The sequence below is a fragment of the Pongo pygmaeus genome, chromosome 16 (genome assembly GCF_028885625.2).
Source record: "Pongo pygmaeus isolate AG05252 chromosome 16, NHGRI_mPonPyg2-v2.0_pri, whole genome shotgun sequence".
Taxonomy (NCBI): Eukaryota; Metazoa; Chordata; class Mammalia; order Primates; family Hominidae; genus Pongo; species Pongo pygmaeus.
Window position 1 is genome coordinate 99,654,673 of NC_072389.2, and position 27,090 is coordinate 99,681,762.

At 37.1% G+C, this 27,090-nt stretch overlaps 2 long non-coding RNA genes across 2 annotated transcripts in view; one reads left to right on the plus strand and one right to left on the minus strand.

Annotated features, from left to right (window-relative positions):
- The window catches only part of LOC129014206 (uncharacterized), a 157,988-nt gene that overhangs the window by 53,499 nt on the left and 77,399 nt on the right, over nt 1-27,090 (plus strand). The gene's annotated exons all lie outside the window — the stretch shown is intronic.
- Nucleotides 1-27,090, minus strand: part of LOC134738246 (uncharacterized) — a 205,247-nt gene that overhangs the window by 48,780 nt on the left and 129,377 nt on the right. The window contains exons 5-6 of the long non-coding RNA XR_010123849.1: nt 21,936-22,346; nt 9,695-9,943 (exon numbers count right to left, since the gene is read on the minus strand). This is a non-coding gene — a long non-coding RNA (uncharacterized LOC134738246). The remainder of the gene's footprint in view (nt 1-9,694; nt 9,944-21,935; nt 22,347-27,090) is intronic.

Below are 27,090 nucleotides of genomic sequence, written 5' to 3' on the forward strand. Positions count from 1 at the left end.
AGTGTGACAGAATAATTTTTTATGTTATTTAATTTTAGTAAATTTAAATTCAATAGCCACAGTTGGCTAGTGGTTACTGTATTGAACAGTGTAGCTCTATAGCATCATAAATTTCTCTACTGCAGGATTTAATGCACATTTATAGTTCTGTATTTATCTCTGTAATTCTTTGTTTAAGGCAAGCATCATTTACATTTTGTCTGTTGTTGATTCTCTAATGCATAGCATAGCACCTTGCACATAATAGTTGTTCTATTGGCAGATCACCTGAGGTCAACATGGTGAAACCCCGTCTCTACTAAAAGACGGCCAACATGGTGAAACCCCGTCTCTACTAAAAATACAAAAATTAGCCAGGCGTGGTGGCAGGCGCCTGTAATCCCAGCTACTCAGGGGGTTGAGGCAGGAGAATCACTTAAACCCGGGAGGCGGAGGTTGCGGTGAGCCAAGACTGTGCCATCGGACTCCAGCCTGGGGGACAAGAGCAAGAGTTCATCTCAAAAAAAAAAAGTTAAGTGAATGATTAAAAGTGAAAAACTAGAAGACATAAGAAATATGCCAGTTCCTCAATATATAGAAACAAGAATAATTCTACATCTCTCAAGACAGTGGAATAAGTTTGTTACTGATTTTCCTACTCTTTTAAACAGTGGCTCAAAAACAAAACAGGGCTGGACGGTTTTGATGACTTGGAGGGGAGGCATGGAAAAAGGAGATCCTGGTAGTGATTGAGATATTTGGAGCTACACCTGGTGTGTTGGTTTGGAGTGGGGCCAAAGAGCCGGGTTTCCTACATGTATCCTAGGAAGGCAAGAGCTTTGGAGACAAAGTGGTACCTGGCTCTGAACGTCTAGAAATTCCTTATTCTCTGAGCCTTTTTTTTTTTTTCAAAAATGTAAAATATACCTACCTCATTAGGTTTTTCTGTGACCTGTAAGATATTCATATTGCTTACCATATATTAATAAGCACTGAATAGCTTTGCATGCTTACTAGCTCCTTGCTGCTATTACTTTTATTCACTTCTCACAGTGCTCACCTTGACATCCATATTTTCAAAAATTCTTATGGAATATGGGATTCTAAAGGAATATATGTCACTGACATGTAGAATCCTTGCTGAGCTAGATGTACCTCTTCGCACAGTCATATTCACATAGAGAATCAAGAAAGTTGCTTTGTTATTACTGAATGGAGTCACAACCTATGTAGCAGGCTGGAAATACCCTTGCTGATGCATCTATTTTTTTTCTCATATCTTTGATTTCTATCTGAGGAAGTGTTTTCAGTCTTTAATGTAATATCCTCAGTAGTAAGAGGTTTAAAAAACACAACCAGGGCAATTCCTTAAGAAGTTTAAATAGTCTTCAATGAATATTCCAATATTTTAAAATAAGATATATTGCAGAAGACACAAAAATACTCCATGGTAATTTTCTTCGATTAGCAAATAGTGGAACCTTATCCAAATAAGCCAGTCTTTAGCTATAGATTCTTCACATTTCCAGTCCGGATCAGTTCTGTAATTATATTTTTCACAGTATATAAGATGATGTTCATGGATATTTCAATGAAGAGTGAGATATTCCTCATTACAATTATTCCCATGCGATGTTTATTTCATTCTTCATCAGGAGCTGTTTTGTCATCACCTTAAGCAAGAAAGTCATTATTCACATTAGTGCCACGTTTTGACACATTAGTGCCACGTTTCTTTTAGCATTTCTCCTTCTTGAATACCTGGACCCGTTTCTGAAGGCAAAGGCGGATGAGTGTTTTTCTGCCTGTGTATAAAAGGCAATTGCTTTTGGCACTTCATTTGTACTATTGTCAGATAGGATCATGTTACAGCCTTGACTCCCTTGTTGGTCTGTATATTGATAAACTGTGTGGCTGTTCTCTGCCTAACCAGCTTGCTGCTTTAAGGTGACCTGTCCTGAAATCCCAGACAAACACATTTGGTGATACAAGTTCTGCCCTCATTTCTATCCCAGAGCTACATGTCTGGACCCTATGACTCTGCACCCTCTCATAGCTGAAGAGTGTTATCAAGAGTAAACACTCAGGATTGATAATGGTCTTTCAAAGGTCTAAAAACACGCCCACAGTCCAATGACCTATTGAAAGGAGGATGAGTGGTTTCTTTTGATATTGGGCTGCTGGACAGACTTTAGTGAGTGAAAGATTATGCTGCTTATTTAACTGGAAAAAATCGACGTCATAAGGATGCTCCCAGGCCACTGGGGAAATGCCCACTCTGTGTACATTGTATAGGGATTACGACACAGCCTCCAAAGTCAAAACTACTTGTGACTGAATCCTGGCTGCACCACTTAATGTATGTGAAAGCATTGGCCAGTTGGTTAATCCCTGCCTGACTCAGTTTCACCATCTGTTAAATTGAAGTAAAAATAGTACTTAACCCCTAGGCTTCTTAAAAGGATTCTATGAGTTATTACGTTGAAAGGGTTTGAATAAGTACTGACCCATAGTAAGTGTTCAATATATATTTCTGTTATTGGCTTAGCTTTCTATTTCCATCATTATGGTACTTAACAATGAATGATCACTTCTCATGCGTTTATGAGTTGGTCTGGTGGATTCTCCACTGGTCTTGTTAGAGCTCCCTCCTCCTATGGGGGGCTCAGCTCTGTAGGATGGCAGGACAGGCTGCCATGGCTGGGTCTGTCTCCCCACGTGCCTTTTTCTTCTGGATTTCTTTAGGGCATGCTGTCTCAGTGTCCAACAGGTTAGAACAGAAGCTGCATACCTCTTAAATTCAAGGTTTGGGATTCACACAACATTCATTAATTTTCATTTTCTGGATTAAAGTAAATCCCAAAGTCAGTTCAGATTCCTGCAAGGGGAAAACATTCCTTCCTATTTTTTTTATGGGAGAAGTGGTAAGATCACACTGCAAAAGAGGTGTGCGCACAGGGAAAGGTAGAATTATCACAACCACCTTTATAGACAAACTACTAAAACATCCGATAGCCCCAAGTCACAATTATCTTTCTATGCCCGTGACTATGTAGGCAGTGAACAACTAAAGACCAACCAATGGAGGCTGCAGTATCGCCCTGTATAGTTCACGCAGTCCAGCCTGCCTTTCTCTCATTTGTTCATTATATCCTGGCCCTTGCTGTGGGTCTCTGCAGTTCTTCATGCGAAGTCAATAGCCTCAACAGCCAGAATCACAGCATCATGGCTTCCAAATGTGGCCAATGACCAGGGTCACAGAGAAATGACTTGCCTCACCTAGTGTCAGATCTTCTTATTAGCAGAGGTTAAGACCAGGTCTCCTCATTGCTCATGACAGCTTCTCTTCAATGTAACATAGCTATCTGTTTTGCACACTTTTATCTGGCCTCTGCAGGAGATTTTTGCTAGTTCAGAAGTAATAAGTTCAGAAAGGAATGAAGATAAATAAAATTAGAAAGTGGGACTGTGCCCAATAGTTTACACTTAGTAGATGGGTATAGTGGAGCGTTAATGAGTATTGGTTCAACTAAATGCACACCTAGATATTGAGATTCAAGAACCACTCCTACTGTTCTGCAGTTTGCTTGTTGCTGCTGCAATGCCATCATTCAGATTTGCACTGCTTGGCCATTAAAGTGATAGGGAATTGTATGTGGTTTTACAATGACACTGTGATTTAGCCATCTCAGTTTCAGTCAGGAGCAAGAGAACCATTTAAGATAATAATATTAGCATATACATAGAACTTTTGATCTTCAGATCTCTTCAAAGGCATTAGCAAATTAATTTTCCCAGAACTCTTAAGAAGCAGGTAATTATTTTTACAGTTGGAGAGAATAAATCTGACTATGTATTGACCTGCAGAGGCTACCCGTTGAAGCAATGCCAGCTAGAGCTCAAGTCCACCCCCTTGTCTCCTCTTGCTCACCAACACATCCATCACAGGACTCTCAAGCGTTCCCAGATCATTATGATGAGATTAAATCTCACCAGCATTTATTGGAAATATTTATTATGGACTCAGCAACTCTTTAGAGTTCCAACTGGGTGGAGAGGAGGGAGGATAAAGAAGATATCATTTCTGATTTTAAACACCATTAACCACCAAAAGCTACCAGGAATACATGGAGAAATGGCTGGCTCAGGAAAAGGACAGAATGAATGTGTAACATCTTGCTGTGCTGGAAAGCAATGAAGTTCTCAGAGGCTGATGCAGACATGTCAAAAGGAGAATGAACTAACTTGAAGGGACTCCAGCTGGTCAACGTTAGGGCAATACATCTATAAAACAGAATAGAGACAGATTGATTATAACATATTGAATGAAAAAGAATAAAGGTGTCCATAGTGATATGCAAAGAAAACGGAGTAGAGAGTGAGCTCATTTTCATGAAGGATGATAGCTAATGAAGCTGAAGAAGAAATGATAAAATAAGATAGCAAGCATTTGTTAGAAATGGAGCATTCATATGGTATCAAAATATTGCCCCTTAGATTACTTATTAATTATCCATGGAAAAGATATTGTCTTAGTTTATTTGGCCTGCTATAACAAAATACTGTAGATTGCATAGCTGATAAATAATAGCCACTTATTTCTCACATTTCTAGAGGTGGGGAAAGTTCAAGATCAAGGCGCCAGCAGATTAAGTGTCTAGTAAGGGCTGCTTTCTGGTTTATGCACGTGTTCCCACTGTGTTTTCACATGGTGGAAGGTGCAAACAAGCTCCTTCTGTCTTCTTTTATAAGGGCACTCATTGCATTCATGAGGGCTCTGTCTTCATGATCTAATTACCCCTCAAGGTCCCACACTGGGGGTTAGAATTTCAACAGGTGAATTTGGGGGGAGTCAGAAACATTCAGACCATAGAAGGCGTGTTTACAATGGAGATATCTAGCAGACACCACCTGAACCAAGTGACCAACCAAAATAATGAAACAACCTGACATCATAAGCTCCTGACTAGTTGCAACGGGAAAGAATGCAACATCATCTATGTTGCTTATTTTTACTGCCTCATGAAAGTATAACTTATGTACCATAAAATCCCCTCAATTTAAGTGTATAATTCAATGAGTTTTAGTAAATTTATATGGAGTTAAACAATCATCATCACAATCCAGTTTTTTAGAACTTTCCTTTATCCCCCAAATATTCTCTACAGCCTGTTTATGGTCAATCCCTGCTCCTATAAGCAGCCACAGGCAACCACTAATATGCTTTGTATCTCCATAAATTTGCATTTACTGAATATTTCATACAAATAGAACATACAATATAGGTTTTTAAGCCTAAACTCCAATAGGCATAATAATTGAGGTTTGTACATATTGTAGTATGCATTAATATATTATTCTATTTTATTGAAGAATGGTATTCGTTGGATGTATACATCATATCTGTTTATCTATTCACCAGTTGATGGATATTTGGATTGTTTCTAGTCTTTGAATGTTGGAAATCATGTTGCTGTAAACATTTGTGTATAAGCTTTTGTATAAGCTATTCAAACTTTAAACATTTATTTTTGCATCAGTTTTGGGAATTTGTATCTTTGTAGGAACTTGTTTATTTCATCTGAGTTATCTAATTTGGTGTCATAAAGTTGTTCATAAAATTCTCTTATAAGAATTTTAATTACTGTAAAGTTGATAGTGATGTCTTCTTTTTCATTTCTGATTGTGGTTAATTTGCATCCTTTTTTTCTTTCTTAATTGGTCTAGCTAAAGTCTTGTGAATTTTGTTGATCTTTTCAAAGAACTTTTTATTTTGTTGATTTTCTCTATTATTTTTGTTTTCTATTTCATTGATTTCTAATATAATATTTATTAATTATTTTATTTGTTTTTAAGTTAGTTTACTGTTTTCTAGTTTCTTAAGGTGGAAGTTTAGTTTATTGATTTAAAACTTTCTTTTTTTTCAGATATAGGTGCTTAAAGGTAAACATTTCCCTTCAAGCACTGGTTACCTGAATTCCATAAATTTTAATATACTGGACTTTTACTTTGTGCCATTTCATATATCTTTAAATTTCTTTTGTGATTTCTCTTTTAACCTATGGATTATTTAGAAGTTTGCTTGCTTTCCAAGTATTTGGCATTTTCCTTTGTTGTTATTCTGGTTCTATAATGGATATTTAATTGTGATCAGATAAGACACTCTGTGTGATAACAGTCTTTTTAAATTTATTGAGATATATTCTGACCTTTTTTCCTATCCTGAGGAATATTTCATGTGCACTTCAATAAGTGTTCTACAGTCATTTGGTATAATATTTTGTATATGTTGGTTAGATAAAATTGATTGCTAGAATTGAGTTTTCTATACACTTGCTGATTTTCTATCTAGCTCTTCTACTAATCTCTGAGATTAGCTTATTTAAATATTCAACTGTTATTGCTAAATTGTCTAATTCTAATTCCTTTCTCAAGTCTGTAGTTTTTTTTTCTTCATGTATTTTGGAGCTCTGAGGTAGGTATGCATATATTTACAATTTTTAAATCATTTTAATATAATGAGCCTTTTATCATTATAAAGTAATCCTCTTTGCCTCTAGTAATATTTCCCATTGTTTTTTTTTAATTTGATAATAATGTAGCCACTCTAGCACTTCTATGGTTACTGTTTACATGATATATATTTTTAAATTATTTTCCTTCCAACCTATATTTTAAAATCAAGCATATTTCTTTTTTAGACAGTGCATTGATGAATTTTTAAAACTTCATTTTGACATTCTATGTTATTTAAGTGCAGAGTTTGGTACTTTCACATTTAATGTAATTATTGACATGGTTGGATTTATATCAGCTATTTTGCTACTTGTTTTCTATTTATCCCATGTCTTTCTTGTTCCTCTGTTTCTGATTTACTGCCAGCCTTTATGTTAAATGAATATTTTCAGTGTGCCATTTTCATACTTGTCTTGATTTTCTTAGTAGATACTATAAAGATTATAGTGTGCATCTGAACTTATCACAGTATCTTTCAAAATAATACCAACAAATTTCTGATCAACTATTAAAACTTTGCTCTACTATATCTACTTTTTCCTATACTTGCTCTTGTGTTATCATCACATGTATTATAGACAGACAGATAGATATAGATATATTACATATTTAACAATACAGTATTATAAACATACTTTATACAACCTTATGTATTTTAAAGAAGTTAAGAAGAAAGAGAAAATACATTACATTAAGTCTTATATATTTACCTACATATTTACAAAATTCCTTTAGTAATTTATAAGCAAATTTGATAAGGCAGGTGTCCAAATGATGAATTATCTTAGCTTTTGTCTGGAGAGGTTTGTATTTCACCTTCATTAAGAAAAAAAATAAAACAAAAAACTTTTTTTTTTTTGGTTTAGAATCCCTGATTGACAAAGTTAGCTATTATATCTATTCTTATTTCCCTGTGTTTTCTCTCACTGCTTTTGAGATTTTTCCCTGTCTTTGGCTTTTAAGAATTTAACTGTGTTGTATCTAGGTGTGAATCTTTTTGTGTTTTTTTTGGGAGGATTATCGGTGCTCCTTGCAGATTAATGATTTTCATCAAATTTGGACAGTTTTCAGCCATCACTTCTTGAAATACTTTTCTTCTCCTTTTTTTATCCTTTGCTGTTAGAAATAACATTACACCTAAATTTTTATGCTCAAAGCTGTTCCACAGGTATTTAGGACTCCCTTTATTTTTCTTCATTTTTTTTTTCTCTGTGTTCTTTAAACTTGGTATTTTCTATTGATCTTTTTTATAGTTTGGTGATTCTTCTGTCATATCAAATTTCTTATACAGCCTCTCTACTTAGTTATTTTTTTTATTATGGTTATAATTTTTATCTAAATTCTGGTAAAATATGGAAACTCGTATTCACTCCATCTTTTTCCTTCACTTTTATTTGTGCTATTGTTTTCACATGCAGTATTACATGTATATATTCATATTATAAACCCAGCAAGGCAGTACCATAATTATTGCTTTAGATAACCTTACATTGTATCCTTATGTTGCTATATACAACCTGTATTTCCACTTGGTTCGTTTTTATAACTTCTGTTTCTTTATTGAGACAGCGGAGCCATTAAATAATCATTAACATACTTTCCTTTAATTCTTTAAGTTTGGTTTCCTTTAATTCATGGAACATATTGAACCTGTCTGTTTTAAAGTCACTGTCTGACAAATCTAATACTGGTGACACTGAGAGACAACTTTTAGTGACAGGTTTTGTTCTTCTAAATATGATCACACTTTTTTTGTCTCTTTGCACACCTTATAATTTTTATTTGAAGTCGAGACATTCTAGATAATATGTTGTGTCAGTTCTGGATTCTGAGTCCTTTTCTCTCTGAGGGTTGTTGTTTTCTTTTGTAACATGTGTGAATTAAATCTGTGAATTCTGTCTCCCCTACCTGGTGTGGCCACAATTGTCCCTGCTCTGCTTATTTTTAGAAATTATTCACTTATTTGTCCCTTTATTTATTATTTTTCAGCCTGAATCTTAGTGCTCTGGTAGTGTTCTGTCAACAATTGTTCAGATATTATGCTCAAACACCTCCACCTAAGAAGGCTCACTCTCTGTTGATGATGTCTGTATGAAAGTGCAGAAATTCAGAGGAGGAGGAAATTATGGTTTATTCTAGTAGAGAGGAAAGATATTATGGAAGGAGGAGGGCTTGATATTTGTCTCAAATTATTATATAATTTATATATATATAGGCAGGGTACAGTGGCTTACGCCTGTAGTCCCAGTACTTTGGGAGGCCAAGACGGGTGGATCGCCTGAGGTCAGGTCAGGAGTTCGAGACCTGCCTGGCCAACATGGTGAAACCTCTCCTCTAGCAAAAAAAAAAAAAAAAAAAAAAAAAAAAATAGCTGGGCATGGTGGCAGGCGCCTGTAATCCCAGCTACTTGGGAGGCTGAGGCAGGAGAATCACTTGAACCTGGGAGGCAGGGGTTGCAGTGAGCTGAAATTGCACCCTTGCACTCCAGCCTGGGTAACAAGAGTGAAACTCTGTCTCAAAAAAAAAATTATATGTATAGGCGGAAAATAGAAGAGCAAAATGGAATAATGCTGAGAACATGTGTCAAATCAGAAGTAAGCTTGTATGTTTTCAGAGTGAAGAGGAGACTACATGTCCAGAGTATAAGGTAAATGTTGAAAATGTGGAAAACAAAATCTGTGGGGCAGAATAAAGAAAGAACTAAGTTAAAGAGTTTCAGATGTTTTCAAATGTGACTGTTGAAGCCAGAGCCTGGTGAGAGAATGGAGAGAAGCAGGAAAAGCACTAACTTTAACGTATTTGGTGGAAAGAGTTCTGGATCGAAAATGAGATCAGTAATCATTTAGAGATGGTGGCACTGATAAGATTTAGTACTGACAAGGGAAACGTTCATTAGTTCAAATGTTCATTAGCATAAAGTTTATTAGTCTGCAAATGGGACTGAAAAATGAGAAGAAGGTGTTCATATGGCTCCCTCTTTTCCTTTCCTGCATATTTTCAGAAGAGTAGTGATCTCATGAGCCTATGAAGAATCCAGTGTTCTATTCAGAAATGGAGAAAAAAATAGCTTTAAGATAAAAAGATATTTGTACATAACAAAGAGAAATTTTAAAACTCACAACAGAAAGTTAATACCTGAAAATTTAGTATCTTGACTATCATTAAAATTTGATTTTTTCAAAATAAATTTAGTTCTTACCGTGTTCTGTATGAATATAATCAATTAACTCAGCTTCCTGTGTGACTTGTTACTTCCTCATTATGTCTTGTTCTTATAGATGGGAATCTCACTCAGTCATGGACTCATATTTCTGTTGTCACGTTCATGAAAACTTTCCCATGTCAAGTTAGAAAACCTTTCTCCAGGCCAAGCCAACAAAGACCACAAAAATCTTTCTTCTGCCAGAAGTTACTCTCTCAGTCTCCCACACATAGGTTTACGGATTGACTATAACGGGAAGCAAAAATAGTCTTATATTAGGTAACCATAACAATATATCCAAGATAATTCTTAAAAGAATTTTACTTGTATATATTTTATATATATTAAATTTTGCATATGCTGTGTGTTTTATGCAAATATTCTAGTATATGCTTTCTACTCACCAAAGTAATTTACACAATAAAAATAATGGCTCATTCATTGACATTAATAACTCATACCTACCATATATAACTTTTCTTTATTTAATAAATACAATTCAGATACGGTTTAGGGCTGTGGCATCTACATAAGTGACTACTGTGAAAAGTGCGGTTTCTGAAGTAAAGATGGTAGGAGAGGTTATTAACAATAGGTATAATTTTATGTGTTTTTCTTTCCGTGTGTGTGTCTATGACCAATTCCTGATTTCTGCAGTAGAAATGAACAGAATTTAGAGATGGAATCATGACAGATCCTGGTTAGAACATGAATACACAATGTCTACCACTCAGAGGATTACATTTACAAGGTGGTCTCAGTTTCATTTTTGGTTCATTAGACATGTGAGCTTTACCTACAACACCAGGAGCCTCCACACGCAATTGCACATTTTACAATTTATCTAAGCCAGCCCTCCCTGCCTGAAAGGTTGCTCCCTGCTTCTTTAGCTCCCCAGATCTATGACCTCAGATCCGCATTTTAGGTTTAAATATTGATACTTTATCAGGCCTGTCTCTTTGATGGGGTGATCTGTTCAAATTTCCCTTCTGACTTGCTGACCTTTGTTTTCTACCTTCTGCTTTGTAAGGACCTTTGAAGAATTGACCACGGTTATAGGTAAGAGTTGGCCCCAGCCTTAACCCTATGGAACATCTGTCAGACTGGCCACCACTCTTCCCAATTCTTTCAATCAAGACAGGGACATTCATAAAACTATAGAGAATCAAGATGATTGAAATATAATAGTTGCTCTTTGGAGGATTTGTCTAGAATAGGTATTTTAATGCACAAATGCACCAGCCCATGGCTCTTGAGATGATGATCCTTTAAAATAATTTATATTCTAAATTCCTTTTCATCCATAGTTGATGAAAATAGCATTTATTATTCAAATTATTGAGATTTTCCATTGGAACTAGCCAGTTTCACTTAGACTTGTAAAATTAATAGAATTCATCTGTCACATCTAGTCAATCCTGCATATTTGCCTTCCAGTAGAAACAATAACCAATTTGGCTGCCTTAGCTTTGCAAATCTAAAACCAACTGTTCACAGAATTTAAGATTCAGTAAGGCAAACCCAGTTAAGTTGCAAAGATTTTTAAAAAGTCAATTGTAGTTCTTGAGGCACTACAAAACTCTTTTTATGTTCTTAATTTCTAAATTAATCTTTCTAATTATATTTGGGGAACTGTGTCTTTAAGCCAGTAAAAGTCACTTTAATTCTAGTATAACCTACTTTTCTGAAGTGAGCGGTGCCCCATGTAAGCATCTGAGGATAGAAGTGAGACCTAGGTGTGAGGAATGTTCTCTCAACTATGTCCAGAGCAAGAGCTGCTAATTCCTGTCATTAGCTGCTAGCTCTTAGGTTTGATATTCACTGCCTTGGAGAGATCTGGGAAAAGAAACCTGAGCAGCCCTTTCACTATGATAAGTATTTTCCTTTTTAAATTATTCGAGAGAAACAGGGTGTGTTAAAAACTAATAAATTGCCTGGCCAAGAACCAGGTGAAATGGGAGAAGAACAATAGTGAATTCTTATGGAATGTACTCCCTGAGTACTAAAAATGTTTTAGATACCTATGATACCTATACATGTATAGGTATCTAAAACATTTTTAGAGGACTCACGTAATCATACAGCACCCTGTGATATAAGTATGAATATTATCCCTGTTTTACAGCTTGGGAATGGATTCATGAGGAGGTAAAAATAATAACATTTATTGAGCATTTATGGCATAGCAGGTACCCTGATAATTACAGAATAGGGATTATTGGTAGGCCTCAGAGGAAACATAGTAGTATTACTTTAGTGTCTATTTTATAGACCAGAAAACCTAGATATAGTAAGGTTAACTGTCCAAAGATCAGCCAGCAGTAGAGGCTGAAGCGTCTTGTGAACTAGCAGGTCACAGGGCAGATGTCATGCACGTAAACATTATGCTGTACCCCATGGAAGACGGAGAATAGGATAGAATATTAATGAGAGTCTAAAGATAGGTCAAATTTAAAGTGAAAAAAATAAGCTGTATCTAGTGTATCATTTACGGGACACACAGAAAAGTAGTTTCTGGTTAAAAAATACATGTTCATATATATAATTATGTATGCACATATTTTTCCTTATCAGCCTATTATTAGAAGTTTATTTCAATGGTTCTTTCCTCTCTATTTATGGAGGCCACATTTGTATTAAATCTCAAGTAGTAAACACTTGGAATGTGATATTTGCCAACTGAGAATAAAGCTGGCAAAACCTGGGAAACGGAAGAATGGACATGTCTGGGTCTTCTGTATCCCCACCAAACATAAGCGTTTCTAGTCTGAAATACAAGCCTGCTATCCTATCTTTAGCCTGCTTGCTAGATGATCAAATCCCATCTAATTATTTAGCCTATCTTTTTCTCACCAAACCATGTGGATTCAATTTTTCTCATACAAGTTTTCCAAAAGCAAAAGCAAAAATCCCAAAGGACTCTTCCTGAGACAAAAGGAGATTTATTACTTTTCACTGAAAGGGGATTTGTTATAGTAGGAATTGTATGCGTGTCAGCTGAAAAGACCACAGTTCCCTCTGTGGCCTGAAGATTATGTGGCTTCTAGAAGCAACTCTCTTTCCTTTCATGGTTCTTCAGTTGTCATAGATCTGGCATCGGACCTCCAGGGTCCCTGCAGGAAAGGACACCCAGAGGCCAGAGCTCTGATGGTGAGATGACAGATACACCTATAGGCCCTGGCCCTGGCAACCCCAGCCAGTTCTTTCATAGTCCTACAGCTCTGCAACAGTCTTAACCTTGTTGCCATTGCTAAGTCCCAGGATGCGGCAGTCTGCTCCTAGTCCTGTCACAATCACCTTTTGAAATAACAGAAAGAAAATTCACACATTCCTCAAGTATGATAGTTCAAAAATCTATTTTTTATTATTGATAGTTTGGAAAAATCTTAGCTTTATGTTATTTTTTTTAAAATTTCACTTTTAAAAAGATGAGTTTTTTTTAGATCAGTTTTAAGGTCCCAGTAAAATTGAGAGGGAAGTACAGAGATATCCCATATAGTCCCTAACTCCACACATACAGAGCCTCCCCCATGATCAGCAGTCTCCACTAGAGTGGTAGATTTGTTATAACTGATGAACATACATCAATACATATTATCACCGAAAGTCTGTGGTTTGCATTAAGGTTCACTCTTGGTATTGTACATTCTATGGGTTTGGACAAATGTATAATAATATATATTAACCATTATAGTATCATACAGAATAATTTCACTGCCCTTAAAAATCCTTGGTGCCTCCCCATTCATCTCTAATTTCCCCCGACCTTTGGCAACCACTGATCTTTTTACAGTCTCCATAGCTTTTCCTTCATCAGAAGATCATGTAGCTGGAATCATACAGTATGTAGCCCTTTCAGATGGGCTTTTTAGTACTGAATAATATTTGTTTTTTAGTACTGAATAATATTCCACCGCCTGGGTGTATCATAGTTTATTTATCCATTCACCTATTGAAGAATATATTGGTTGCTTCCAAGTTATGGCGATTATGAGTCAAGCTACTATAAACATGCAGATTTTAGTAGGGACATAAGTTTTCCACTCCTTTGGGTAAAAACCAAAGCCCTATTATTGGATTTTCAAGTAAGTTTTTAGTAGTATTGTCAAATTTTAGAAAAGCTTTGCAGGACCTTTGCACATATACAGTTATTTCACTTAAAACAGTCAGTGCAGCTGCATGTGGAAAAAAGTGAGAATCCTTTCCATTGAAAATGTAACGTTGAACATTCTTATCCTGATGAAATCTAAAGCCCAGGCTTCAGAGGGTTCCTCATCCAAGATGTTGACCTTGTGTGTATTGTTTTAGATTTTTCCTACTTCAATTTTTATATCCTTGCAATGATCATAGCAATCCCCATCCTTTCTTTCAACCCAGGAATATTGTTGGAAAAACAAGTGAGACCATGTAGGTGTGCACATGCATGTCGTGTGTGTGTGTGTGTGTATGTGTGTATGTGTCCTTCTCATTCCACTTTTCCATTTCCTCCTTTTCCTCCTTCTCTTTCATCTCCTGTTAATTGTCACCTGGGGTCAGCTAGAATACCAAGAACATTGCACATTATGTGGCAGCTGCAAGAAAATGGCATGAGTGTATGAGTGTGTGTGTGTGTGTGTGACAGAGAGAGAGAAAGATACACACACACAAAGAGACAGAGATAGAGGCTGAAATATTCCTGTGTGTCACATATTTTTGTTGGTTTTTCGGTCTCGCTCTGTTGACTGGGCTGGAGTGTAGTGGCATGATCACAGCTGACTGTAGGCTTGACCTCACAGGCTCAAGTGACCCTCCCACCTCAGCCTCTGGAGTAGTGGGACTATAGGCACGTGCCACCATGCCTGGCTAATTTTTGTATTTTTTGTAGAGATCAGATTTTGCCATGATGCCCAGGCTGGTCTTGAACTCCCAGCCTCAAACCATCCACCCACCTCAACCTCCCAAAGTGCTGGGATTACAGGCATGAGCCATTGCACCTGGACTTTTTGTTGTTTTTTGAATACACTCTCATTTTGATGAGGTTCCTTCTGAGGTTTTTGAACTCCTCTGCCCCATCTCATTGAGGGATCCTACTTATCAGACACATTTTAAGCTTTTCCATGAGATAATGGCCATAACTTAATTCTATTGCTGGGTACTACTGGTCAGAGAGACACTTTTGTTCTCCATAGGATATTGTAAGCTAAACTCTACTACATTTTCATAAGCAATTTTATCTTGACATTTATATTTTGGCTTATCTCCTCTCCTCTCTCAGATGTGAAAGGTATTTTAATCACGAAACTGAAAACGTAGTCAAGAAAATGTTTTATTTTACACTGGGATTCTTTATTTTTAAGCACCATGTTCTGCTATGAATTCATTTTGACATCCATGCCAGGCACCTTGCAGATAGGGAAATGTTTTTTATTTACTTTAGCATTTGTTTTAGTATTTCTTTAGTATTTGTTTCAATTTTTAAAGAAATACTATGTTTTGCTGACCTGTTGCAAGGCAAAATTACCCACTGCAAGGCAGTTCTGGGTAATTGTCTTTTTTAAAAAATAAAAAGATGGAAAATAGTAAATAATTTATCAATTAATTTACTTATTGATTCAAAAAGGTTTCACTGGCCATCTGTTATGGGCAAATCACCATGACAGGCACCAGAGAGAAAGCACGAAGTAACACATGGGAATCCTTGCCTCCAAGACACATAGAGTGAAAAAATGCAAAAGAAAAATCACATGAAGAATGCAATTAAGAATTAAATGTAGGTTGCTCTTATAGGAAGAAAAACTAAATCAAATAGAGGCATCAGGGAAGACGTCTCAAAGGAGGTAGCAGTGAAACTAAGTTAGGAAGAATCTGTAGGACTTGTTTAGATAGGGTCATTCCTGGGGCTAAAAGCAATGACATCTTGGTGATGTAAAGTGGCTCATAGAAAAGTTCGTGGGTCAGCTCCAGGTACATAATAGGGACCTAATAAATGTTGGTTTCCTTTTTGCCTGTTAGTCATCCAAATAGGATCTTCGCTGAATTATTTGAATTTTCTAAACCATCTGGTGCTTTGTGGAAATAAATGTCCCAGCTAAATCCACTGGAACGGCTTTGATGGGCTTTTGGTTCATCTGCAGTAGCAATCTTCATCAGTGGAAATAGAAAAGTAATCTCAACTGACTGTTAACCGACAAAGGCCCTAATGATGTCTTTGCAGAAATAGTTTGTGATTTGGGTACTGAGATTGTGCAATCATAGTAGCAGAGAAAATACAACAAGGAGTGGCTAAAGGTTTCAGAGAAAATATGACGAAGGTGAAGTAGAAAACAATAAGCATTCGGGTAAAGAAATGTAAACATGTGAGGCACATATCCAGTCTAGCAAAGCTCTGGTGATCTTGCTGCATCAGGAGACTGACAAGTAGACCTCTTTTCTTACTTTGATAGCTTTTTAAATTTGGTAATATATTTACATGACTCAAGCATCAAACAGTAAAAAATATGCAATTAGTGGCACATGGTGGTGTGTGCCCATAGTCCCAGCTACCTGGGAGGCTGAGGCAGGAGAACTTCTTGATCCCAGGAGTTCCAGGTTTCACTGGGCTGTGATGTGGGCTGCACTGGCCACTGCACTCCAGCCTGGGTGACAAAGCAAGACCCTGTCTCTTAAAAAATATATATGCATATGTAGTAATAAATCTTGTTTATACACCTTTCACTCTAATCCTAGGGTCCTATTCTAATCTCTGCTATCTTTTAGAGTATCTTTGTACAATTTTAATCAATTGCATGTATAGATGCACATATTTTTATTTTCCGTGTACCTGTTTATTCATTTAACAAATATTTATTGAGTGTATACTTTGCCAGGTAATGTTCAATCCAGCCAAGGGAGCTAAGGTAATGAACAAAACAGAGAAGTTCCTACCCTCCCTGACATTCATTCTAGCAAATGGAGACAGATGATAAAAAGTAAGTAAACTATAGGGTGTTAGGTCGTACAACCACTAAAGAAAAAATGAAGCATAATAATGAGGAAAGAGCATGCTGGAATGGGAAAGTATTTCACTTTAAAATAAGGGAGTGGTACTTGAGCAAAGAGGGTGGTGGAGGGGAGGGAGCAAGCCCCATAGAATCTGGGAGGAGATATTCCAGAAATAGAGTATTCCTGATCCCAAAGGCAAGCCCGAGACCAGGGTAAGCCTGACACCTTCCAGGAAAGGAAGAAAGCCCGGGTGGCCAGGGTGGAGTGAGCTAGGGACAGAGATGAGATTAGGGAGGTAGGGAGAGGATAGCATTGGGAAATAATGGAAAGAATTTTGAGCAGAAGTATTTTATCAATTACTCTTGAATTTAAGATGAAGATGAACTGTAGAAAGGGCAGAATCCATATGACCTGCTACAGATTAGTGAAATGATTCCAGTTAAGTGATGCTGATGACCTGAATCAGGGTGGTTGCTATGGATGGGATGGGATGTGGCTGATTTGTGGAGAAATGTTTTGTAGGTTGAGCAAACAGTATTTGCATGAGAGAAGTGCAAGAAGGACGGGTGTCCCAGCTAGGAGACTGGAGATGGCATTCATGACCTAGGAAAGATTTCGGGAGGAGCAGGACAGGGGATTAAGTGATACAGTTCCATCCCTGGACATGTTAAACTTGGAGTGCCTGTTAGACAACTTAGTAAATATGTCCAGTAGAGAGTTCAAATTAGGGATAGGACCTCTTTAAGGATTATAAGCTTGGAGGTAATAAGAATATAGACAAAATTTGAAGCCGTGACATGGATGAGCTCACTCAGGGAATTACTGTAGATAGAAGAAAATGAGGCCAAAAATAGCATCTCAGGATATTCTACAGATCAAAGGTTAGCAAGACAAATAGAGAAAGAGAAGGTGATTGAGAGGAAGCCAGTGTGAGACAGAAGAAAATCCAGGAGAGAGTGGTGGGTGGAAGAAAGACCTTCAAGATACGGAGAATGATGGGCTCTATCAAAGGTGCCGATTGCTAGGTACGATGAGGACTAGGATTGAACCAACCCATATAGCTGTGACCTTGACAAGAGCATCTTCAGTAGAGTATTTAGGGAAAGTGCTGATTGGAATGAGTTCAAGAGAAAATGCGCTGAGGAAATTAGAAACAGCAAGTAGAGACAAATTTTTAAGTTCTGTTGTAGAGGGGGAGCAGAAGAATGGCACAGTTGTTGAAGGGAGAAGTGGGGCCAAGTGTTTTTTGTTCTGATTTTTTTTAAAGAGGAAATAAGGGTAAGTGTCTTAGCTAATAGTAGAGAGGAGAAATGTGAAAGAAGTATCCTTATTTCTGTGATAATTTGGCTTTAACTAGGAGCATCAAAATTTCCATCCACGGTAACAGGAAGAAAAGCTGAGTCAGGGCTGAGAGCACAAATGGGCAAGTGTGGTAGAGAGAGAAGTAGAGAAGTTTTCCCATGGTTTTCTCCACCCTCAGGGAAATAGGAGGCAGAGTCATTAGTTGAGAGTGAAAAGTAGGGAGAGGTGTTGGGGTTTGAGAAAAGGGAAGAAGGTCTGGTATATTTACGATAGAGTGGGAGAGAAATGGATAGGGGAATGAGTGAGCCCCAGGCATCACTACTGGTCTGCTCGAGGATGATAATCAAGGATTGGAAACGTCACCAGTAAAGCACTTTACATTTGTGTTTTCCTTTAGCCAGTGTCAACTGCAGAGTGCAGTAAGTATAATAGGGCCAATAGTTAAAGCAACTTTTACAAATGGTAGTACACTGCAGCCATGAATATAACGGCATTCCTGGTAAGAATGGTATAATGCAGTTGTCGTCACTTGGTGGGTATATATGCCAGGAGTGTACAGGGGTTTCATAAGGGTTCAGGGTGAGGTATTGAGTTTCTAAATATTTTCATTTTCCCTAATCCTTTAAACATGTCTATTAAGTATATTTTAATATCCATACCATACTTTAATCACACCTGTTAATAATTTTTTAATCAATATATTTACAGATTTGAGTTTGCTTACTGATAATTTCGCTGTTAGTTTGATTGATCCAAGACATTTAAAGGATTAAGGTTTAAATAGAAAGTAAAGGTTTTTGGAGACAGACCAGGGATCGAATGTCTGCTCTAACACTTACTTGTAGTATCCTTAAGCAAGCCATTGAGTGTCTCTTAGTCACCATTAGATCATATATTAAAATAAAATAAGAACACCTTATTTATATGCTTTGGATAAAGTTTAAATTCATTTATGAATATAAATACTAGGCACAGCTATAGGTATTTATAAAGATTCCTTCCAGTCCCTCTACCTTAAAAATAAATGACAATATGGAAATAAGCTATTTTTTATTGCTACAATTAATATTTATTTTACAAATTTTTCAAAATGAAATAATCAAAATAAAACAATTCAAAAAATCTGCATTTATGTCTCTCAGAATTCAATATAGTAAATATTTTGGTGGGTTTATCCACATACAAGTAAATATAAATAAATAAACATAAATGTGTGTGTGTCCACATGCATTGTGCACACATGCACACACTCGCACTACATCTGCTTTATTCCATTTAAAATACATCGTGAACCTGTGACTTTTTCTTTTGCTTTTCATATCATTAAAATTTTTCCACAACATTACTTCTGATGGATATTTCAAGATCATCAGACAGATGTGTGATAATGTGCACACTAATCCTGTAGGGCTGTTCTTCTTTGTTTCAATTTTAATCTAAACTGTGTTAAACAATCCCACTGCTAAATCCTTAAGTTCATGTATGCTTTTTTTCCCTAGGACAAATTTCACTAAGTGAAAATTGCCAAGGAAAAAACTATGTAAATCTTTAAGGGTTGTCGTAAGTATTGTTAAGTTGCCCTCCAGAAACGTATCTAGACTGTCAGGTCACTCTCTTACACTGGATAGCAATGTCATCCATAGCAACTGGGTACTCCTTTCAGTGCCCATGTGCCCTGCATATTTTAAGGCCTCAACAACAAATTAATCTTTACTATTGAATAAGTAGAAAATCTCATTATTTTTCTTCAAATATGGGAGTTTTATTTTAGTTTTGTATTTTTACCTTAACCAATGGTTGTGAAACATTCTTTCTATGTAAGGAATTTCAGCCTTCTGGAAAGAATGTCCCCAGGAATACTACATGTGTTTTCATAGGCCGTTAGTGACCTAATTGCTTTAGAGATAGTTTAAGATCCTAGACTTAACAGGAGAAACACAAAACTAAAAGAAATAATGATATAGAACTCCTATTACTAATACCACTACTTAGAATAAAACTGTCATGTCTCTGGTCTAACAGTGAAAAAAATTTTTAAGTAAAAAGTTTGGTTTTTTTTTTTTGCTTACAATTTACTTCTCTAAAAAATATTTTACCCCAGTTATTTGCTCTTTTTTCCATATGCATTTATCATTTTCCATTTATAGGTATGGGATGGTTTTTAAATTTCTTTCTCCTGTGAGACTTAAGAAACAAATTTAATTCTACAAAATTCTATTTTAATGTGTCAGTTACTATATTGGGGAATTATTAAATCTTCATCTATCAATCTTTTGGAAGAAAACTAGATTTCTGGGCGTATACTGGATTTTCCAGACGGATTTTTTGTGTTCTCATTGTAACCCTGTTTATTTTCCTCTGGTTGGAAAGGCCATGAGTGTCTCTTTTAATTTACAATGTTGAGTTTCCTTTGCTCTCCCCTGGGTCTCATTTCTCCCAAACAATTCCTTCAGCTGCACATCATTGAGCAAGAGGGACACCATGGATAATGGAAAGATCTACGGCAAGGCTGGCTATCTGCCCTGTCTAAGGAGGCCGTACTGGACCATCCTGCTCTGCACATCCAGATGTGTCCACGAATACATCCATAAAACGATGGCCTGTGGAATCCTATAGGAAAATGATCCAGAGCCTGGGAGGTCAGAAGGAACAAACACTTGATTTACAAAATAAATCTTCTATATTTATGTTTTAAAGACACACAGAGGAAAAACATTTTTAAATTCATGATTTTTCCCCCCAGATTTTAACTATTGTAATCTCTTTCTTTCCTGAGCCTTAGGCATCTTCATTATAAACCAAAAGATATAACTTGAGATTTTCCCAGAGTTTATATTCTCCTTAGAGTTGGAAACATGAAAATGGCAATTTGGGATGTCTCTTTGGAGTCAAAAACCTTATAAAAATATAACGTACTTTCTCTCTTCATTTCCTCGTTTTTCTGGTCAAAGCTAGAAGAGTAAGATGTCTTTGAAACTATTAAGATAATTTTTAAGACATCGTATAATTGTGAATTTTATATGGATATAAAATGAACAGGTGTCAAAGACTTTATTAGCTTATTAATTAATAGAGGAATGGGTAAATGTTATAATTGGTATAAAAAGCAGAGGCATATGTAGGAAATTAGGAATCTGAAATGAATTTACAAATTGATGGTCTATCCATGAGGCAATAATCGGTTGCATTCCACCAGTCACAATTGATTTGCATTTCTATGACCAAGAGACGGATGAGCTAGACAGGATAGTCACTCACTTTTTGTTCTGAGCCCATTTCAAAGTCTCAGTTGTTTTCCTTACTAAAACATCTATCTCTAATATCCCATTATATATATTAATATCCCATTATATATTATATTTTATAATATATAATATATCCCATTATAATATATATTTTTTATAATATACAATATCCCATTATCCCATATATATTCCCATATATTATATAACATAAAATATATCCTATTATATTATATATTATATATTTTATATACAAGTGATCTCCAAAGGAGTTCTATATATATTATAAATTAATATCCCATTATATATACATTTACATAAATATATGTAATGGGATATTAATTTTTAATATACATAGAACCCCTTTGGAAATCCCTTTCCACAATTGCAAGCAATAGATATTTTGGCAGAGTTTTAGTTATGGGGTGATTAGATTTTCTAGCATGTTGAGATTTAGTGGGTCTTAATTTACCCAAAGTCATTTAACCAAAGTAAAATTGAGATTCAAACTCAGATAGGTTCTGATTTTAAAAAGCCATGTTTCTGTCTCCTCCCAAAAAAAATTGGTGAAAAAATTGGGGCTCAGGGTCAGATACAAGCTTTTCACTTGTAAGGGTAAAATAATTAAGTCATAAACGATTAGAGCTAAATAAACCTCTCTTAACCAATATCTTCCTGAGAAGCACAATAGATGACAGTAAAGCCGAGAAGCACTGGGAAGCTGAGATGCAGACCTGCACTCTGTCTGTTCGGGCTTCCCCTTGCCTTCTCAGTTATTTCCTTGGCACCTCTAAGGATCCCCAGAAAACTGTTTCAAATCCCTGAGCTCATCCAGTCTTATCAAAGACTTATCTCTGCATTAGAACTGTTATTTTCTTATTCCAAACCTGGTGCTCATCTATGTTGTCTTTAGTGAAAATAAGGGTTAGTCTTGAACTAGTATTTAAATTTCAAGTCCAATGTCTGAACCAGGCAGCCATCAGATCTGATTTAGGGAACACCTGCCCTCTTGTGGTTCTCTGAGCTCATCTGTCTGGAGTTAAGGAAACCTTTTCCAGCTTTCGTTGTGGAGACTCTTCCTGGAGGAGACCATCTTGAAAGAGCTTTATGGAAGAAAGCCAGCCTAAAGTCCCAGTCCAATTTGCCTAGAGATGAAGGCAAGAGGTGGTAAATAGGGTGAGTAAGAGGGTCTTTAATCCAGGAATAAAGATGTAATTGTCAAGATAGAACATCTCTTTGCCTCCTTTATCAATCTGCTGCTGAGTCCTTGGAGTTTGCCACTAATCAGGTATTGCTTTGAAAATGTAAAAGAGTTTTTCGGGTACCCCCAAACACATTAGCAGTTGCAAGAGTATCAGTTGGAATGGACTAAGTTATGCTGAAAAATCATACCACCCCCAAATCTCAGTGAATTATACAACAAAATTTAATTCTATATTATTTAGGTATTTATTTTAGTCAGGGTTCTCCAGAGAAACAGAGAAAAATAGGATAGATAGGTGATAGATTAGATAAATATGTACATACATATATAGATACATAGATTCATAGATGCATACATACATAGATATAAGAGATTTATTATGAGAATAGGCTCACGTGGTTATGGAAGCTGAGAAGTCTTAAAATATGCCATCTGCAAGCTAGAGAGTCAGTGAAATAGTTTGGATACTTGTCCCACTCAAATCTCATGTTGACTCGTAATCCCCAGTGTTGGAGGTGGGGCTTGGTGGGAGGTGTTTAGGTCATGGGGGTAGATTTCTCATGAATGATTTAGCACCATCCTCTTGGTGCTGCCTTCACGATAGTGAGTGAGTTCTAATGAGATCTGGTTATTTAAGAGTATGTGGCACATTCCTCTCTCTCTCGCTTGCTCCTGCTTCACCTTGTGAAGTGCTTGTACTTCACTTGCTACCATGATTGTAAGCTTCCTGAGGCCTCCCCAGAAGCTGATGCCGAAGCTATGCTTCCTGTACAGCCTATAGAACCATAAGCCAATTAAACCTCTTTTCTTTATAAACTACTGAGCCTCAGGTATTTCTTTATAGCAATGCAAGGGTGGCCTAATACAGCGGAAAAGCTAGTAGTATAATTAAGTCCTATTCCAAGGGTCCAAGAACCAGGGAAATCAATGGTATAATTCTCATTCTGTGGCCAAAGGTCTGAGAACAGGGACAGTAGGGAGAATCGTTTGAGTCCTGATGTCCAAAGAAGCTCTGTTGTCCAAGTGCAGGAGAAGATAGAAGCCCCAAGGGGAGAGTGCAAATTCACCATTTCTTTATCTTTTTGTTCTATTCTGGCCATGAATGGATTGGATGGTGTTCACATTGGGGAAGGCAATCTTCTTTACTCATCCTATTGATTCAAATGCCAGTCTCACCTGGAAACACACTCACAGATACACCCAGTAATAATGTTTTACCAGCTATGTGGGCATCCCTTAGCCCAGTCAAGCTGACACGTAAAATTAACTATCATGACACCCGATGAAGATTGTCAGAGGAGCTTGGCTCACTCACCATGGTCCCTCCATCATGTGCACTTCATTACAACATGCGCTTCCACTATTTCCACAGCAGTAGGAAGAAAATGTGGGTCTTAAAAGTTTAGTTCATACGTGATGCACATCACTTTAGTCATTTTATTAGCCAAGTCAAATCACATGGCTGTACCTAGCTTCAAAGAAGCAAACAAGCTTTGTCCCACCGTGTTCCCAGGAGAACGAGAACATCTACCAACAGCATCAAGATCACCATACCAGGATAAGACTCAGTACAGTAGAACACTGAATTTTCAGGGTATAAAAGTATATACTTTTCTAAGTGTATTAAGCCTTGTGGCTCATCATTCTTCTTTATGCATACATTACTCTTTGTCCCTAATGTTCTTCCCTCTCTCAATATCTCTCATTGTTCTACAGACTCCCTCTCTTATGGCTCCAGTACCATCGAATCCCCTTAGTTAGTCCTGGCCACCTCTTATTGGAATTACTTTACAAGACAATTTACAGTGTCTTTATCTATTGGCACTGCCTGACTAGGAGATCATTGCCCAAGCTAGGGGCTGCCTGCTGCTCTCTCCCACCCACAAATGAGGACCTATTGGCACTAAATGCTTTGAGCCTGGCTTTGCACCGCCCTTGGAACATTCACATTTGAATTATTTTTTCAACCCAAGAGAGAAGGCACTCCAGACCCTCAAATGCCCCAACTTCTTTTGTTTTACCACTGTCTAGTGTTTAGAACTCTGAATGCCTTATAGCCACATATTTAGCTATGATACCATAGAGCTTTATCCTTCTAACTCCCAGGGCTGGTAAATTATATAGCCTTTTACATAAAAAGAAAATACAGTTTACTAACCTGTTGGATTGGTGATAAACTCTGGAGGGGTGAGGAGAAAAGAGTGTCTACTTGACTGATAACCTCAACACATTTTCCTGTTTTCCTTCAACCTACTGCTTCCTCCTGCCCTCCTTCACCGTATGTGGGTCACACACACAAAAAATTATTGAATGGATGGGAGAGTCATGGAGAGGAGACAGGTTGACTCCCCCACCAAAGGAATACTTCATTTGGATTGATTGTTTTCATTAAATTTTCAAAAATCCCTTGGAAGAATGTTTGAATATTTAAAAATCATCATTCCCTAATTTCCTTATGTTTGGTCAGTTCTATTGAGCCACTTCAGAAGACCTTTATTTGAAAAAGATGAAGCACAAAAATTGACTGGCTTGTATGTGGAAAACATACTCTTTCAGATTTGTCACATACAGCCTGTGGCCTAGGGCCTATAGTAACATCCAAAGTGGGAGGATGGCAGAAGAGGAGGCATGTAAAATTCTTCCCCTTGGGAAGAATCTTGGGATAGTCGGAGTCAGGGGCAGGAGTTCACTGGAGACCCATCCTACCCTACTCCCATCCCCACTCACTATTTGCCGTTGTCTCTATAGAGGCCATTTTTCTCAGCTGCAGTTTCTTGCATGAAAAGACATAGTACTTGGGAAGTCCTCTGGGATCTAATTGTAGTTCACTTACAAATTATGCAAAAAATAGGCAATCACTGAAACTCCCTGAACCTCAGTGTCTTTATCTATTAAAAAGAGATAACATCTCATGCCTCGTTGACCTTCACAGTAGTTTGCTCTGCTAACATTTAAGATAATAATTGCCAGCCCTTGGTGAACACTGTGTTAAGACTGAATTTTTCTTTTCTTTTTTTCTTTTCTCTTCCTTCCTTACCTTCCTTCCTTCCTTGTCTCCCTTCCTCCCTTCCTTCCTTCCTTCCTTCTTCATCTTCCTCCTTCCGTTCCTTCCTTCCCTCCCTCTCTTTCTTTCTTTTTTGTTTGTTTGTTTCTTTCTTTCTTTCTTTCTCTTTCTTTCTTTCTCTCTTTCTTCTTTCTTTCTTTCTTCTTTCTTTCTTTCCTTCTTTCTTTCTTTCTCTTTCTTTCTTTCTTCCTTCCTTCCTTCCTTCATTCCTTCATTCTTCCTTTCCTTTTCTTTTCTTATCTTTTCTTTTTTTTCTTTTCTTTCATCTTTCTTGAGATACAGTCTCCCTATGTTACCCTGATGCTGGCCTCAAGTGATCTTCCCTCCCTCAGCCACCCAAGGCGCTGGCATGACAGGCATGAGCCACCACACCTGAAAGGTTGGATTTCACTGAGCCTTCTCAACAATACTATAAGGTCATTATGATGATTGGCTCCCTTTTAGAGAAGCAAGCTGTGACTCAGTGTAGGTAAGTGATCCATACGGTTAGAGTTGGTAAATGGTCGAGCTGTTAAGAGCTGTAAATTATATTCAGTCTGCCTGTGAATCTAAACCCCTCAACCATTACGATTGTCAGCTCAAATAAGCCAATAGACTAGCTTGAAATCATAGGAAAGGCTCCACACAGGCAAACAATGGCTGCTGTCTAGTGCATTCCATCTCAGAAGGCAGGACCTTGGCCACCAGGTTGGTGAACGCAGGTGCCGGATGAAGCTGAGGAGGAGCAGCAGGATTTAATAGGCTTCTAACTCAAAGGGAGCCAATAAAAGTTCCTTCTGGAAGATTCTAATCGTGAAGCTGTCATTTTCATTAGTCTGGACTGGTCGTTTGAACTGAGAACTGGTGCACTGTGGAGAGGTTGGTCAGTCAGGAGGAAAAAGTGGTCTGGAAAGAGAGTAAAGATGGGGCAAGCATGGATGAAACCAGGTAAAAAGAGAAGGATGAAGAAAGCTGCTGCTGGCTTCTACATGTAAGTGCAGCCCCTTTTGAAAAACAGAGTTGCTTCCTGTCCTTCAGTACTATAAACTAGCACCAATTTCTCCCCGTTTTTTATGTAAGCTATTTTGAGTGTTTTTGTGTTACTTTATCACAAACTTAACAACCCCTTCTCAAAACCTCTCTCTCTTCATCCCAAAACTAATTTACTTAGCCTGTTCTCCTTAGGAAGTTACTGGTCATTTTGGTTAATTATAGAAAAACATAAAGGGTCTTAACTTTGTTTAAAGTGGTCAGCAGGCCAGATGTGGTGGCTTATGCCTGTAGTCCCAGCACTTTGGGAGGCTGAGGTGGGAGGATCGCTTGAGGTGGGAGGATCGCTTGAGCCCAGTAGTTCAAGATCAGCCTGGGCAACATGGGGCTGCCCATGGAGACTCTGTCTCCAAAAAAAAAAAATTATAAAATTAAAAATAAAAAAAGTGGTTGCTAGTACCAGCTTTCACTTCAGGGAGACTCACTGTGACTCCAACTCCATTTCTGGCCAGCTGTGTAATCTTGAACAAATTGTCTGTTCTGAGCCTCAGTTTCCTAACATGTTCAAAAGAAAACCAACAGTCACTACTTGGTAGGACTGTTAGAAAGAATGAAAGGGAAAACGCACAGCGTGGATGTCACAGCATTTTAT